The following is a 16,993-nucleotide window of genomic DNA, read 5'->3' as shown; positions in this document are numbered from 1 at the left end:
GCCAATCAAAAGAAGTATAATATATCTTAAAATGTATAAACATTTTCATTTTCTTTGCAACACGAAAATGCAGCAGCTGCATAATACTCTGGTCAAATCTGAGAGTGCAGGAAGAGTCTATACCGGTTTCGGAGGTTTTTTCCTCCTCGTCAGTAGTCCCATATCCTCTTCTCTCCGATTCCCCAGGCATCATACTTTGGGCCCTTCCGAATTGCAAACAACGAAATGTCACGGATGTACTAGAGCCATCTACCGAAAAACAAAGTAAGTTATCAATCGAAGTAGCGCAGAAAACAACAATAAATATCGTTCCCATACCACCAGATTGACAACAGGTGGAATATCCCATTGACATCATGTGCAATTAAAACGTCTAACCTTGTGTGAGCAGAAATTGTTCCTTTCTCATATATTGTCAATGTGGTTTACAAAAAGAAATATCGCGCTATATAAGAGGCATAGGCGTAACCGGGGGGGGGGTTTTGGGGGTTATAACCCCCCATTGGGATGTACTTTGAGCCAGGGCGCGAGGATATATATCCACTGATATATATCAAGATATATATCGTGATATATATCATATGTATATTATAAATATCGTGATATATATTTATATATATATCAGTATTTTATTTCGTACTAATTTTTACCTAAGAAGGCATTGTGGCAAATGCTAAGGACTTTCTAGAAATATTGCATCCTGTTTCAGTGGCAGTTGATAGAATGCAACGAGACTTAACGACAATTGCTGTCAAGACCTGAATGATCAACTAATTCAAATTAAGAACGTTTATTACAAAAGGAGGAATATGGCTCTAGGTTCGCCTCATTGTTTGACAAACTTACTGGACCATCGCTTTTTGGGAGAAAGACTTACTGCCGAACAAAAAAAACAGGCTTTAAATTCAATCAACACATATTTTGTTCCGTTTGTAATGGCCCTAACTTCGAAGTCTAAACCTTTTCCGTCTTTCATGTATGGTCCAAATTAAAAAAAAACATCTCCATTATTATGGTGGAAGTCTGTTCCAATCGCTTAATCTGCTTGGCCTAATACAAACATATTTCTCGAACGAATTAACCAATTACTTACAGCAGTAGCCTCAACGGCAGGCATTGAAAGGTGCTTTTCAAGCTTTGGACTTGTGCATTTCAAATTACGAAATAATTTAGGTATTCCAAATAAATAATTTACAGAAAAGGCTGCTAAATTTGTATTCATGTTTGAATATTTAAACAGTTTTTCATACCAAAAAAATGACAATTTGGAATGGATTTGGCCTGAAGAAGAAACTGAAAGAAGGGAAAATGAAGAGGCAGAATTAAGTCTTGGGTGCTTTATTGGTTTTGATTCAGACACTTCCGATGTTGAACCTTCATCTTAATTAATTTTCTAAATGATTTTGTTTTTTAAATGTTCAGAATTTTAAGTTATTTTGGAAAAATAGAAATACCTATATGTTTATGTTAATGTTTTCAATATTTTTAGTTAATTTAATTGTTACTTGGATACGCCTATCATTTTGTTTTCTGTTTATGTAACATACTACCATACGTACGTTTGTATTTTTGACAAAAATTTTTGTATTTTTTATTTAAGTAAACGTATATCTTTTATTAGATATTTATTTTTTATTTAAAGTAAAAATATATCTTTTATACCAGGGGTGGCCAAGCTCCTTGATAGGCCGAGCCATTTTTCAAAATTTGAAATTTTTCACGAGCCGCAATTAAACAATTATCTAAAAAGTGTATAAAAGGTATTAAATTTTTCTCTTACCGTTTGGAGCTCACGAATTTTAAAATGAAATAAAATGGTTCACATCGTTGTTTCAAATATGCAAATAATTCTACAAGCAGCCTTTACTAATTCGGGATACTTCGATTCTTCATCATCCTTCCATCTTGTTCTGGGATGGCCTATTGATTTTCTATCGCCTCTCAAAAAACACCGTCTTTAACACTCTGTCTTCCTCTGATCTACCACATGGCCTGCCCATCTTATATTAGCTTTTGCATGTCTGACGATGTTTTCAGTATCACTCTCCTGTCAATTCATCTCTTTGAGGACCAAATACCATTCTGAGGACTTTGCTTTCAAATATCAGCAGCTTATTTATTTCCCAGTAGCTTATTTATTTAATTTTTGACAACATAGCGGATCTTCAACAACTTGTCACTATAATCGGAGAATAGAGTAAGAGAATGGGATTAGAGATTAATACCAAAAAACCAAATTGTTGATCATCTCCAGAAACATGGATGCACTTTAAAACTCCATCATGACACTGAATACCAATTCCATTGAAAAAGTGAGCAAATTTAAATACCTGGGAACGTGGCTTTTTGAAGACTGGGTATCGGACAGGGAAATAAAAGGTCGAATCAAGAAGGTACTGACCTGTTCAGAGTTCGATCTTCAACTGAGACTAAGGTTTACTAAGTGCTACGTATAGTCGGTGCTGCTATATTGCGTAGAGGGCTGGACACTCAAAACGAGGGATATAAACAGATTAGAAGCTTTCAAAATGTGGCTTTATCGCCATATCCTAAAGATACCATGTACATCGAAAGTCACAAATGTAGATGTCCTTTAAAGAATCAACCAAGAACGCCAACTTTTCGAAACCATCAAGAAAAGGAAAACTGTGTATCAAGGTCGCACCATGCGAAATGGAAAATACCAGTTAATCCAACTTATAATCGAGGGTTAAATTTAAGGTAAGAGAGGAATGGGACGCAAGAAAATGTCCTGACTCCGAAACATAAGGTAATGGACAGGGATTAACGACAATCAATCTCTGATACATTTTGCAAGAAACAAAGAGTTAATGAAAAAAGCGATCGCTAACATCCATTAGTGGATTTGCATCTGAAGAAGATTTATTTTCCACTGTTGTAGAGTCCAAGTTTCACTTCCATATTTAAAAATTGTGCGAATAATTGGCTGTATAGTGTGTTAATTTAGATTGTTTTCTTAGCAGCTTAGATCTTAGTAATGATGATAGGGAGTATAATGATCTATTCCACGCAGCTATCCTTGCTAAGACTTTCTTTTATAATGTGATTGTCATCTGTGATTACCGTTCCTAGATATTTAAACTCTTTTACTACTTCGAAGTTGTGGTCATTAATAGTGATGTTCTGCATACCTCTTGATCTTAGATTTTTGATTACTAGCATGTATTTCGTGTTCTCTTGAATAGCAACAGTGATAAGGGGTCTCCTTGGTCAAGTTCTGTTACGCTTAGTCTTTTATATTTGTTGCCACATTTTGAAACAAAAATTAAAAGTAATTCAGGGACATTTATTGAGAGCCACAAATAATCCTTCAAAGAGCCACATGTAGCTCGCGAGCCACAGTTTGGCCACCCCTGTTTTATACTGTTACATTCTACAATTAGACTCTTATTTTGGTCAATTTAGTTTCTCTATCGAAATGTTTTCCAAAATATCATAAATATCATATAAATATCACATTTTGGATATATATCGGATATATATCATATATATCCGATATTTTGATATTTATATAAGTATCATGGATATTTTGTGCCCGCTTTGAGCTCTATACACTTAACACCATACCTTTCAGAGACCTTCCAGTAGTTGTAACCCCGCCCCCCCCTTAGGATCATCCTGGTTACGCCTATGATAAGAGGTCAAAGAGCGGAGGTGAATAAAATTAATCGACCCGAAACATATTATCGAAAGGGGTGCACCTGAAAGTTATAACTAAAATTCTGCCAGAACGAACAAATCAGCTCATAAATTTAACCGATGAGCAACAAGGATTCAGTAGGGAAAGGTCTTGAACAGATGTAATATTCGCGATAAAACATATTACATAGAAAGCCATAGAATACAATAGACCATCGGTTCTCAATCTGTGGTACATGTACCACTGGTGATACATATCATTATTTGCGGTGGTACTCAAAACACAAAAAAAATTAAAATAGTAGTACCTAGTAAGTCTTGAGGATATAGTCTAAAAATATAGGTGGTACCAAAAATAATAAAATTAACTGTAGGTGGTACAGGACTCAAAAAGTTTGAGAACCGCTGCAATAGACAATAAACTCTCATTTCTATTTTTGATCAACTTGAAGAAGGCATTTGACAGAGTAAAGCTTAACGATGTATTAAATCTCTTATATAATAAAAAGATCCCGCTGAATATTATAGAAAGAATCGAAAACGTCAATCAAAGATGGAAGTCAGAATAGATCGATAACTTACGGAACCTGTTACGCATACGATGCAATATTTATAGCCCAAAATGAAAAAAGCCTTCAAAGACTAGTTCACAGATTTAATACAAGAGCAAAAGAATTTAACGTGACGATTTCAACTCAAAAAACTATATCAATAGTAATCAGCAAAGAATATGGAGAATAGTCGATGATGGAGTTAATATTGAACAAGTAATGTAAATAAAGTACCTGTGGACTACATTGTCCAGCTATGGAGACGTTGAAAAATAAGTAAGAGATCAAGTACAAACAGCAAATACATGCATTAGTAGGATGTCGTAATAACGCTATATTATGGCGTAACCGATACATTAATAATTGTGATATGAAAACAAGAATATACAGGGTGAGTCACCACCAACGGGACGGAAGAATACAGCGAAATGGTAAAAGATTTGAAAAAAATTTTAAATTAGTAGTTTGTAAGTTGATAAAAGCTACATTTTAAAATTATTTTGAAATATACAGGGTGTTCCAACAAATGGCGGCGTACCAAAGTTATATTTTTTCTTATGGAACACCCTGTATTTTATTGCATTTTTTAATTGTCCGCAAAAAATAAGGTATAGTTCCATAAGGCTTCCCTATACCTATGTACAGAGTGTTTTGAGTTATGCTGACTTTCTTAAAATGTAAAGTTTTAAAAGAAGGCTTATTCTCAAGTTATTTAAGAAATTATAAAAATATTACTTTTACATCTAAATAGCTGGATATTAATTGAATGTATTCCATGATTAATTATTACACAGTTGTCTACAGGGTGTTCAAAATTTACAGTCTCGTTATTGAAGTATTCAATGTGTCATATGATGCTTATTTTAAACGGAACACCATGTACATTAATTAATAATTATACTAAAAAAATTTACCTCTTTCGAATGGTATATGGATGTCCTATACCTAGGTGTCATAGTTTTTGCGTAATTTACAATTATTTAAATTCTTAATCTGTAAATCGATTTTAAAACAAAAGATGAAGTTAATTAATGTCACTGTATGACATTGTCATTTTATTACAATACGGTCTGGTAATTATCTTATAATTAATGCATCCCGTGATTGACTATTACACATTTATTTACAGGGTGTTCAAAATTTACAGTTACAGAACACCACGGATATTAACCACTTATGTAATACATGTTCAAAATGTTTATACAACAAGCGATTTTAAATGACTTGTTTACATTATTTAACATAGCTGGTGTTATTTATAGACGTAAAAGCGTCCGAAATTCTTAATTTCATAAAAATCCCATCTGAAGTAGTAGGGTAGGAAGTGTAGCATTTACAATATTTTTAATATAACTTCATTTAAAAAAATTCATCTTGGTCAATCCTGGTGACCTAGGTGACCAAATATATGGACCGAATCTATCTATTCATTTATTTCTAAATTTTATGTTGAGGTTGTTCTTAACATCACGTCAAAAATAAGCAGGAGCTCCGTCCAATTGGAGCCACATGTTTGTTCGCACGCTAAGTGGAAGGTATTAAGAAGGATCCAAAAAACTTGTTTTAAGAAATTTAAAAAAGTTGCTCCATTCAGATTTTCGTCAACAAAATATGGGTCGATAACGTACTCGCTCAGAATATTGCCCCAAGCATTAACACTTCATCGGTGTTGGCGAACAACAGTAAAATGTTTGTTTCCTGTATCATAATAAAATGAAAGCTATGTCTATTAACTAGACGATTATTATGAAAAGTAGGTAAATTCGTATGTACACATTCTAAAAATAATTAGGATCTTCTCCAAATTCTAAAGTCTATAAATGAAAAGTTCAACGTTCCTGTTCTGTCTAATGCTGTTGTAGTTGAGTTTTATACTGATGATAGTGGTTTTTCTTATGTATTCTACATACACTTGTTTGACTGATTTCCAATCGACCCGAAATTTTTCTCGTACTAGTATTTGGATTTTCCGTAACAGAAAGCAGGACATCAAGTTCGTTGACGTCATCAAAAATAAATGATTTATTTTTATTTAACTTTTCGTACCTATGCAACATTACCAGTAGCACAGAATCTATCGACAAATCTCTCAAAAACGTCCTTTTTGGGTGTCTTCTATCAGGATACTTTTAAGCGTAAACTTTAGAAGCTGAGACAATTTTAAAAATATTCCCCAATGCAAAGTAGCATGTCTATTCTTTCATAGATAGCGTGATTATTCATTTTTAGGAACAATTAAATTTGAATGTAATTGGCTCTGCCAAAGTCATTTTTAAGTAAAAAAAAATTGAATTTCATACACGGATGTTTATAGTTTTGATAATTACCAGACCGTACTGTCATAAACTGACGATGTCATACAATGACATTAATTAACTACATCTTTTGTTTTAAAATCGATTTACAGATTAAGAATTTAAATAATTGTAAATTACGCAAAAACTATGAAACCTAGCTATAGGACATCCATATACCATTCCAAAGAGGTAAATTTGTTTAGTATAATTGTATATTAATATACATGGTGTTCCATTTAATATAAGCATCATATGACACATTGAAAAGGCCAATAATGAAACTGTAAATTTTGAACACCCTGTAGACAAATGTGTAATAATTAATCATGGAATACATTCAACCAATATCCAACTATTTAGATGTAAAAGTAATGTTTTGGTAATTTCTTAAATAACTTGAGAATAAGCCTTCTTTTAAAACTTTACATTTTAAGAAAAGTCAACATAACTCAGAACACTCTGTACATAGGTATAGGGAAGCCTTATGAAACTATACCTTATTTTTTGCGGATAATTAAAAAATGCAATAAAATACAGGGTGTTCCATAAGAAAAAATATAACTTTGATACGTCGCCATTTATTGACACACCCTGTATATTTCAAAATAATTTTAAAATGTAGCTATAATCAACTTACAAACTATTCAATTTAAATTTTTCTCAAATCTTTTACCATTTCGCTGTAATCTTCCGTCCCGTTAGTGGTGACTCACCCTGTATATTATAAGGACAGTATAAGATCAATAATTACACGTAGGTACTTACGCATCAGAAACAACACCCGACACAGAATGTTTCGTCCCTCCACATATTTTTCTTTTATATTTTAATTAGTAATTAATAGCATAAGATTTTATTATTATTCACTTTTATTTAGATAAAGGCATTATTTCGACAAGTTGTCACTTTTATTTGTTTAACCATGTGTGTGTATGTTACGTACCAATACGGTCCTGTAGGCGCCACCCCCAAGCTCAAAATCACTTAAGATAGATTGGGCACGCTAGGAAAATACACTCATTCATCACTTCATCAGATATGTATAGACTTTCAGTGTGAAACACAGTGTTATATAGTTCAGAAACCAAACAAGGGCCAGAAACCACAGCCCAGCCTAGTCGACTAAAATAAGAAGTAGAAGAATGACATCATACAAGGTACCGTACATACATATAACACCCAACTCAATTGATTGATTCATTTTGCTTTTCAACTTTTCATATAAAACCAGCACCTGTCTTATTTGTATTATGTCTAATTATTAGAATCTATAAGTTATATATAACACACAATTCAATTGATTGATTAATTTTGCTTTTAACCCTTTTCAACTTTTTATATAAAACCAGCACCTGTCCTATTTGTATTATTTCTAATTATTAGAATATATAAGTTACACCCGACACAGCTACAACACAGACACATAATGTTGGAAACAGCAAAAATGAGAATACTCGGCGGAATTACAGAAATATACTGAGAGACCGAAAAAGAAGTGACGAGATTAGGGTAAAAACGAATAGACATTAAATAGAATAAAAAAATGGAAACATGGCTGCAAATTCAAGATAAGTCCCCTTAAGACTCTGAGTGTTCATATCACCATTATATCAGAATATTTTTAAGAATATATAAATATAGTGTTAATTTTATCTAGACTGGCAGATAAATATGCACGAAAAACTTTACTTTAGAGTAGAGGACGCAACTCTAAAAACTCCTGCGACAGATCTCAAATCATATTTCCACAGTAAAATACTTGACATATGGAATAGCAGATGGCACCAAAAGTAGAAAATTAATTGAGATAAAGCCAACATTCAGACCATGGTCTGATAATTCCACCATTGGTTTTTTTTTCAGGTGATCATCACGCGGCTACGGCTTGGTTAGGCCCGGCGCAAATTGAACCTAAGCGAGGCACAACCTGCACGGGCTAACTGCGTAGACAGTTCTGCGTATCCTAATCAGTGCATTCGTTCGCAGGTCTCGCTTGGGAACGTTTGTCATCGGCGTACAGTTTTCCTGGGCCGTGGGACGCGTGACTCACCGCCAGATGTTTATTTTTACTTGTTTTTGTTTGCGAGACGGACTTATCTGAAATGAATACGAATCGTACCTAAGTACAATTTATTATGATAAATAAAAATAGCATAGTCAACACCCCCAGTGAAAACTGAGTTGTCTTTGTCATTAAATTCTGATAACTTTTGGTAGATTAAATAAGCGGCTATACGAAAATAATAATCAAAGTTATGCCTTTACAAAAACACATTTATAGAAAATATTCATGTTAAAACCGTGATCGATAAAAATATCGTATTACCCTCAAATTCAACTTGTCGGCATAGTACATTTTTGTTTATTACACATTACATTTTTTATGCTTAAAAATTAAAAAGGAAATATGCAGATAGTGTTATTTTTTATGACCGATCAGTAGCGGAGGGATTATGAATTATGACCTGCAGTAATTGTAAATCATTGCGATCCTGCAGTAATTGTAAATGATTGTGATCCGAGCAGTAAATTATATGAGTTATGGTTATGACCGAGCAGTAGGGGAGAGATTATTTTAAATATGTGGGTGTTATGTGCAGAAATAAAATACTCAGTGTAAGATATATCTTTTTATGCACCCGCTTATGATCAAATTCGATGTTTTCGAAAGTCATACCGCTACGACTACTAGGGACGTGTAAGATATTTTTAAAACGTTACTAGTTACAAGTACGGAAATACTGATTTTAAGTTGCCTACTCAGTTCAGTACAAGGATCAGATATATCAGTATTTTGTAATCAGTATTTGTTCTCAGTACCACTGAGAACCGGTATCAAAAGTAACCGTTACATGTCCGTACTGATTTTGCCCGTCTCTATTCGCCACGTCGATAGCCAACGGTTGGGTTGGGTTGTGTTCAATATGCGGCACGCTAGAAAAATAAATGCACGGGTCAGTTCAATTTGCGCCGGGCCTTAGTGGCCTCATGCATGGACATCCCCAACTAGAGTAATATACTTGTGATACCTCGCGTACAATAAAACACCCTATAGTGTTAGTGGAGTGCCAGTTAGACAGTGCTGAGAGAGGTGAATTCGGCATCCTGGAGAATTTGAAAGAACTATTCTTAGAGTGCGGTGCCAAAGAGATTATCCAATATTTAAAAACACTAAACTATTTATACCAAATTTGATTGTTGTACCATTCTATAGACAATGTATCATATAGAATGGTTTTTTCAAAACCAGAAAATTGGAATATCTCGGACATATTACACGTGGAGAGAGATATAACTTGCTCCAACTCATTATGCAGGGAAAGATTCAAGGAAAAAGAAGCATAGAGAGACGCAGAATATCGTGGCTGCGCAATCTCAGAGGATGATATGGATTTACATAAAATGAACGTTTCAGAGCAGCCATCTCCAAAGTCCGAATAGCTTTGATGATTGCCGACCTCCGGCGCGGAGATGGCACTTGAAGAAGAAGATGGATAATGAAAGACAGCTTATGTTTCATTTCGGTTCAGATATGATTAATCATCTCCTTACGTACGTTTTAGTCTTCCCAAATCTCATCAGAAGGACTCTATTTAAGTCGAATTATAAAATAATTCGTGCATCGGCCGCTGTAGCGATATCTATTTAAATAAATTAGAAGTCCCACGTCCCAGATCCGTAAATTTAAAACCTCTCTGTCTTTTACAATTTATAAGGTAATAGGAGACGATGAATAAATAAGTCGAAAAGGACTCTAGAATATGCAGTCACATTTCGCTTAAATAGACAGCTTGGCTTCGTTTCGATTCAGAGGTGATCATGCCGCACCACTGATGGGGGATGGAGATACTGCAACGTAGGTAAGGGGATGATTGTTCATCTCTGAACCGAAATGAAAAATAAGCTGTATTTAATTTTCCCGGTTTACTCAGATTGTGAGTATACGGAACCAACTTTCTCAGGAATTTTTCCTAGACGAGTAGACAAAATGTGACTGCATATAGTAGAGTCCATTTCGTCATCTCTTTGTCATATAAATTGTAAAAGGCAGCGATAAAGGAAGTCACCAGAAAGTGGTTACAGATTTTACGGAACTGCGCATTTCTGGATTCTATGGATGTTAATATTTTTCTTTTTTAGCTAATAGCCATATAGGCTAATGAGAGTTTGTAAATAAAAAAAGTATTTTTGTCAATAGTCAATTCGTCATAATTAAAAGTCATATTTAAAAGTTCAAATATGCTTATAATACGTCTTAGTCTGGACAGATTATCGGAGAACAAGCCATTTTTGGGAAAACTTATTTACCAGCAATTTCATTGCTGGAATCGAATCTTATGATTGTATATATTATCTTTATATACAAAAATCATAGTTATTCTTATGTATCATAATTATTGTGGTTATCATAGCGACCGTAAATTTTTAATTAACAATTCAATTGTTGCTAAACTGTTCATTCAATTTCCATCGGCTTCTGGAATTATAATCTATATGATAAGAGATTTTATACTACGAAGTTATATAATTATTGCTAAACATTTACTCATCTAAAATTTTAGTTGAAAATTAAAGATTTTGTTGGAAAAACCCTCATTTTCCGGGGAAAATTTTCGTCGAAGTAAATCGGGAAAAACACGTCTCTATGCAGAATTTAATTACGGTGAATTTTTATTTGGGGTTTTTGGTGTAAAGTTAAAATCTTTGGAGTTATAGAGCAAAAATTGAAAAAAATACGATTTTCGGGCGTCATTTTGCTTATAAAAAAAGTAGCACACTATCTGCGGACTTTGCATACCTATATTATTAATATGTACAATCATAAGATTCGATTCCAGCAATAAAATTGCTGGGAAATAACTTTTCCTTGTATTTTGCTAATTAGCCCAGAGTATCTATATTATCAAATAATCTACATAATTTAAAGGTTAACGAATTGTTTTCAGTGTAAAGTAGTGTCTTAACCATATTGCTACTCCAATACACCAACATCTTAAAACATACTCATACTCATAGCTAGAAATAGATCCAATGCCTCGAATTTTATGAATTTGTAAAGTTTTACTACTCAACTAATACATCATATTTTATAGTTTGAGTTCATTGTTTCCTATGCTACTTTATCGTTTTAAGATCTGCTCTCGTAAATTTAATGCAGATAAACACTTCGTGAATTCCTACGTTTTGTTGTTAGTGCTCCATATGGCATACCATTAATCTAATTTGTGTTTATTGCGAAGAAGGTTGTGGTTTAAATTGTTGCGCTGTGGAAAAAGAAGCAAAACGCTAGAATGAATGTATCGGCACCAACCTAGTAATAAGGAAATCATTTGCACTGATTGTTTCCTATTATGCGTATTCTGTGAGGATAGAAATATAACATCTTACTGTTTATTTGTTTTGCTGATAGCAATATGTATTTGGTTCGTATAAAAATGATAAACACATAATATTAAAATTAAAATTTTATAAAATACAAAAAGAAAGTAAGTTATGAAAGTGTTGCTGTTTCGCTTTGGTTCTTTGCCGCTACCATCACCTTATCTTTGTCGCTTTTCGAAATTAGATACGTTGTGTCATTAATACTATTATGCATTACATAATGCTAATAATGCAAGTCCCCTTCCCGCTTAATTAATTTTTTCATTTAGGCCTAAGGAATCACGTCATCACATCGAGGCAGTCCAGGCACTGGGGTATTATATGCCCGTCTGACAAACTAGCAGAGGTGCCCTTAGGTTTTTAAATTAGTATTTTGTATAATACCAGCAGAAAAAAGCTTATTTTGGTGCCCCCCAAACAGAGGCGCCCGTCTGCTGTGCATCCATCCCAGGCAACCAAGTGACGTCAATAACGTCGAGGAAACGTCAGCTTTTGGTTGAATATATACACGTGCTTGAACATTACGTCGTAGAAACGTCTTTTGTAGGTGATTTTAAATACGTAAGATTAATGACGTTAAAATACGTTTAAAAACACGTTTTCATTTCAGACAGCCCAAATCTGACGTCACAAAAATGGGAGGAGCTTAACGAGTTAATGCTTATAATGTTCAGGGTTACCAGGTCTACTGATTTTAACTCCAATTACTGACCTACTGAAACCTATCAACAATATTGGCCGTTATTAACAGGTAAATTTCTATGAAACAGGCTTTACAAATACGAGATTATTTGGCCGCGTCCGTATTATACAGATGGCCGTAAATACCAGGTCATAATTATGACCTGGTATTATTGGATTATTTAAAAAAGGAAATCTTCATATAAATTTATATAACCCTGCGTCGGGCGGTTATAGCCCTGCGTCGGGCGGTTATAACCTCCTCAACAACTTGGCGGTTATACAATCTAGAAGAATGGAGTATTTAATGTAAAATAGCAATAAATCCAGAAAAAACCCAAGCGGTGATCTTCAAAAAGAGAAGAGATAACCCAGAAGAACAGCTAACAGTGCAAGACAGACCCATCGAATGGCAAAACGAAGCTAAATATCTAGGAATCACAATGGATTAAGGTCTAAGATTTAGCAACGGCCAGGGTCGTAATATGAGGACTCACAGAAAGAAGAAGGAAGTTAGCCATGAAAATAAAATTGAGACTGATAAACAGCATCATACTACCAATAATTACAAACAAGTCAAAGCAACAAAAAGAAGATCCAAGCAGCACACAACTGCCTCAGAGAATCTGCAAACGTGCCCAGATATGTCGCTGAACGATTCGTATTCAGAGCCCTAAAACAAAAAAGAGTACTGGATATGATGAAGGAAAAGGCCAGAACACAAGTTTTATGATGTGTACAATAGATGGAAACACAGAAGACCCATACAGCAAATATTCACAAATTTAGATAAGTATAGATAATCATAGATCTATCAAAAGAAAACAAAGCGTTCAACTTTGGCATCGCAGTGTATTTACTAATGTTGATTTTATATATTTCAGACAGTACACAAAAAAATCTTCGGCTACCAAAAAAATCAATCAAGCACTAACAATGCTTTGTTGCTTCAATTGTTATTTGAAAATTTAAGTTTACGTTTTCATCAACACTCATCTTTCTACACTAAGCATCAAAATTAACGCACCATCTTAAAAATGGGATATTTTCGTTGCCCAATTTTAGTCATTTTTTCAATGTGGTATAGCTTTATTCTTCAAGAATATTGATTTAATAATATTGTTGCTAAACAGTTAGTGTTGCTAAAAGTGTCATTGTATACCGTGTGTAACAATGATAGTGTGTTTTTTCCTCAAAGTTTGAAACACACTGTGGAATATTCTAACGTATATAAAATATTTAAATTAAAACTCAACTATAGCCTTAGGACTTCTTAACATTTTGCTTTTTGATTCATTCGCCTATGTTAGATAATAAAAAAGTTAGGTACTTTAACAACTAGCAAGGTTCTTCATCAATACAGGGTCTTTCTAAATAAGTGCGACAAACTTTAAGGGCTTATTCTGCATGAAAAAATAATGACAGTTTGTTTTATAATCGTATGTCCGCAAATGCTTCGTTTCCGAGATACGGGATGTTGAATTTTTTCTTACAAACTGACGATTTATTTATTGCTCTAAAACCGATTGAGATATGCAAATGAAATTTAGTAGGTATTAAGAGGTAGTTATTTCGCAATTTTTTGACATACAATTAAGAGTTTTATATTCACCATTGGCGTGCATACGGGTCATATTACCCAGTCATATTACCCGTATGCACGCCAATGGTGAATATGAAATTCTTAATTGTATGCCAAAAAATTCTCAATAACTACTTCTTAAAACTTACTAAATTTCATTTGCATATCTCAACCGATTTTAGAGCAATAAATAAATCGTCAGTTTGTAAGAAAAAATTCAACATCCCGTATCTCGGAAACGAAGCATTTGCGGACATATGCTTATAAAGCAACTATAATGCCTATAAAGCAACTAACGGTCACTATTTTTTCATGCAGAATTACCCTTAAAGTTTGTCGCACTTATTTAGAAACACCCTGTATTGATGAAGAACGTTGCTAGTTGTTAAAGTACCTAACTTTTTTATTATCTAACATAGGCGAATGAATCAACAAGCAAAATGTTAAGAAAGCCTAAGGCTACAGTTAAGTTTTAATTTGTATTTTAATTTTTGTACCTATTATAAAGGACTTTAGTATGTTTTTTGTGGTTTATGGTTTACAGAAATTTAATTTACTTGTGGGACTTTCTACATTTATTTATCTTAGCTCTTACTTCTTCGTTTATAATAATTTAAATTAGTTGTTTTTTAATATAATTATTACAAAGTAGTAATCGTTTTCTTTCTTAGAAGTTGGAAAGATTAAAAGAAATCCAAGAGAAATCTTTGGAAGGAAAATAATGGTCAAGGCCCCAACTGTTAATCTAGAAATCAATATTTCACCATATTTATTCACTATATCTACAGTATTCATAAAAATTTATATCCTAATATTAATTACCTCATTCGATTCCTTGGAAAATGAAAGTGGCGTCACATATGATGTATCTGGAAAAGCAAAAGGAAGTATTATTTAATTACATTATAACCGATGCATGATAATGTAAACTATAAACTGCTATTTAAATTTTTTCAATTTATACAAAAGTTGGGCGTAATGTTAACAAACCGTTTTATTTGACAGTGTAAACTTTGTATCATCATTTGAAAGCAATAAAGTTGGAGCTGGTAAATATTATGGGCTTTAAATATTATTTCAAAAGAACATAGTTTTATGTCGCGTATATTCAACTTTAATGTCATTTTTTCAGCACTCCTTTTAGCATATTATTATGTCTGCTATCTGCATCATATTTACCTTATGCTAATTTAGTAAGAGAAACTTCAGTTTATCGGTATGTAAACGGTACATTGGAATTGGAGCTGGATTGGAGTTTAAAGTTTAGTGGCTAAACGCCACTTTAGTTGTATTTAAGTTCATGAATGTGATTAAACTTATTTAGTGGATGTGGTACTTTATCAAAACGGCCATATTTTTTGCAAAAATGCTTGTATAATAATTTGTAATGAAACAGGATCCAGTAGATGATCACCGCTTAAACTAAGGGAATAAAAAACGGTCACAACTACCTGTCTAAGCAAGAAAAATTGCGCTCCTGGATGAGTAATAGTAAAGCTCTGCATGAGATGCGACATGTCAGTGAGACCATCCAATAATATGTCGACAATACAGCGTTAAACTATTGATTAACATCAGGAAGGATGTTTCCCGAGACAGAAATATTCCTACTTGTCATTCAGGGTAAGGATATTCCAACTAAAATTTACCTGAAATATATTGCCAAACACCCTCAGGTCCAAAACGGCAAATGCCGATATGGATGTCAAGCCCAAGAAACTATCAAACACTTTATGGTGTTATCTTAAAGGGTCATAAATACCAAATTTTGACAGAAATTTTTCTATTTCTCGTTGCGTTTAATCTTTTTCACGTTGGGTTGAATCCCGTCTTCAGTTTTTATCTTTTTCTGTTAAATTTTTCTATTTCACTCAGAATGTAAGGCCACGCTCCGTCAGTTTTCCCCTTTACGAGGTAACGTGTATACGGTTTACGCCTGGTAGCCGTTTATCGGTACTGATTATAAAGAACGTCATGAGAGTAGGAAAGATTTGTAACGGGTAGCTCTTTCAAGACGACAGACTCAGTAAAACACAGGTTAAAAATAAATTAAATATATTTAAGATAATTATATACAGTTTAAAATGAATAAAATAAAATATATTTCTATCTTCTGCAAATGAAAAGCAATATTATACTTCTTACTGCCATCCGAACACAATAGTAATATTAAAATGATACGACAAACAACACAATATATAATAACACACTCGCTACGTTAAATCAACATAGCCATATATCCCGACACGGAGACACCGCATTTCACTTCAATGCGTCACGGCTGAACAGCGACACGCAGTCACTCGTTCCTCACTACTACCGCCTACTGCGATAACGGTTGCGGTGGACGCCATATCACTACGGTGGCGTCCGCCTATGCACAGTTCCACCTCAAATACGGTGCATCTCTGTCAATCGAGCTATTGCTAATTCAACACGTTAGCAACAACTGATTTTCTCATTCTCCTGGCTCGTCTTAAATATGCTCTCAATGCCACTTCTTCTTCAATTTCCCCAGCGGTGTTATGAAGAAGGAATGCGCCAATACGGACACTCCTACGGTCGTCTCTGGTAGACCGGCTCATCGCTTGCCGTGGTATCATATCGTTACAGATTATTCACGAAGAACTAGCTAACAAATTCTCCAATACAATGACGAATGCTTGAAAACGACAACTACAAGCTATATTGGGACGATCACACTGTGCTCATAGGCCAGTCTTTTGACCACCTGATAATAAAAATCTACAGAGTCAGACTAATTTTGTGGCGAACTACCAGTAAAACAACGTGCCACCAGCAGAAGGGCAGAAAAAATAGGAAAGGTAAATAGTCTTTTT

The 16,993-nt window shown here is 33.8% G+C and overlaps 1 protein-coding gene across 2 annotated transcripts in view; it reads right to left on the bottom strand.

The window, feature by feature from the left end:
• The window catches only part of LOC114336078 (uncharacterized), a 437,383-nt gene that overhangs the window by 199,728 nt on the left and 220,662 nt on the right, over positions 1–16,993 (bottom strand). Inside the window, exon 3 of one of the 2 annotated variants that reach the window (XM_050645495.1) lies at positions 14,976–15,022. The exons of the other annotated variant lie outside the window; for it this stretch is intronic. The gene's annotated coding sequence lies outside the window, so the exon portion shown is untranslated. The remainder of the gene's footprint in view (positions 1–14,975; positions 15,023–16,993) is intronic. 2 annotated transcript variants of the gene reach the window in all.

This window comes from Diabrotica virgifera, chromosome 3, assembly GCF_917563875.1.
Source record: "Diabrotica virgifera virgifera chromosome 3, PGI_DIABVI_V3a".
Classification (NCBI taxonomy): Eukaryota; Metazoa; Arthropoda; class Insecta; order Coleoptera; family Chrysomelidae; genus Diabrotica; species Diabrotica virgifera.
Note: the sequence above shows the minus strand (reverse complement) of the source record. Positions and strands in the feature narration are given on the sequence as shown.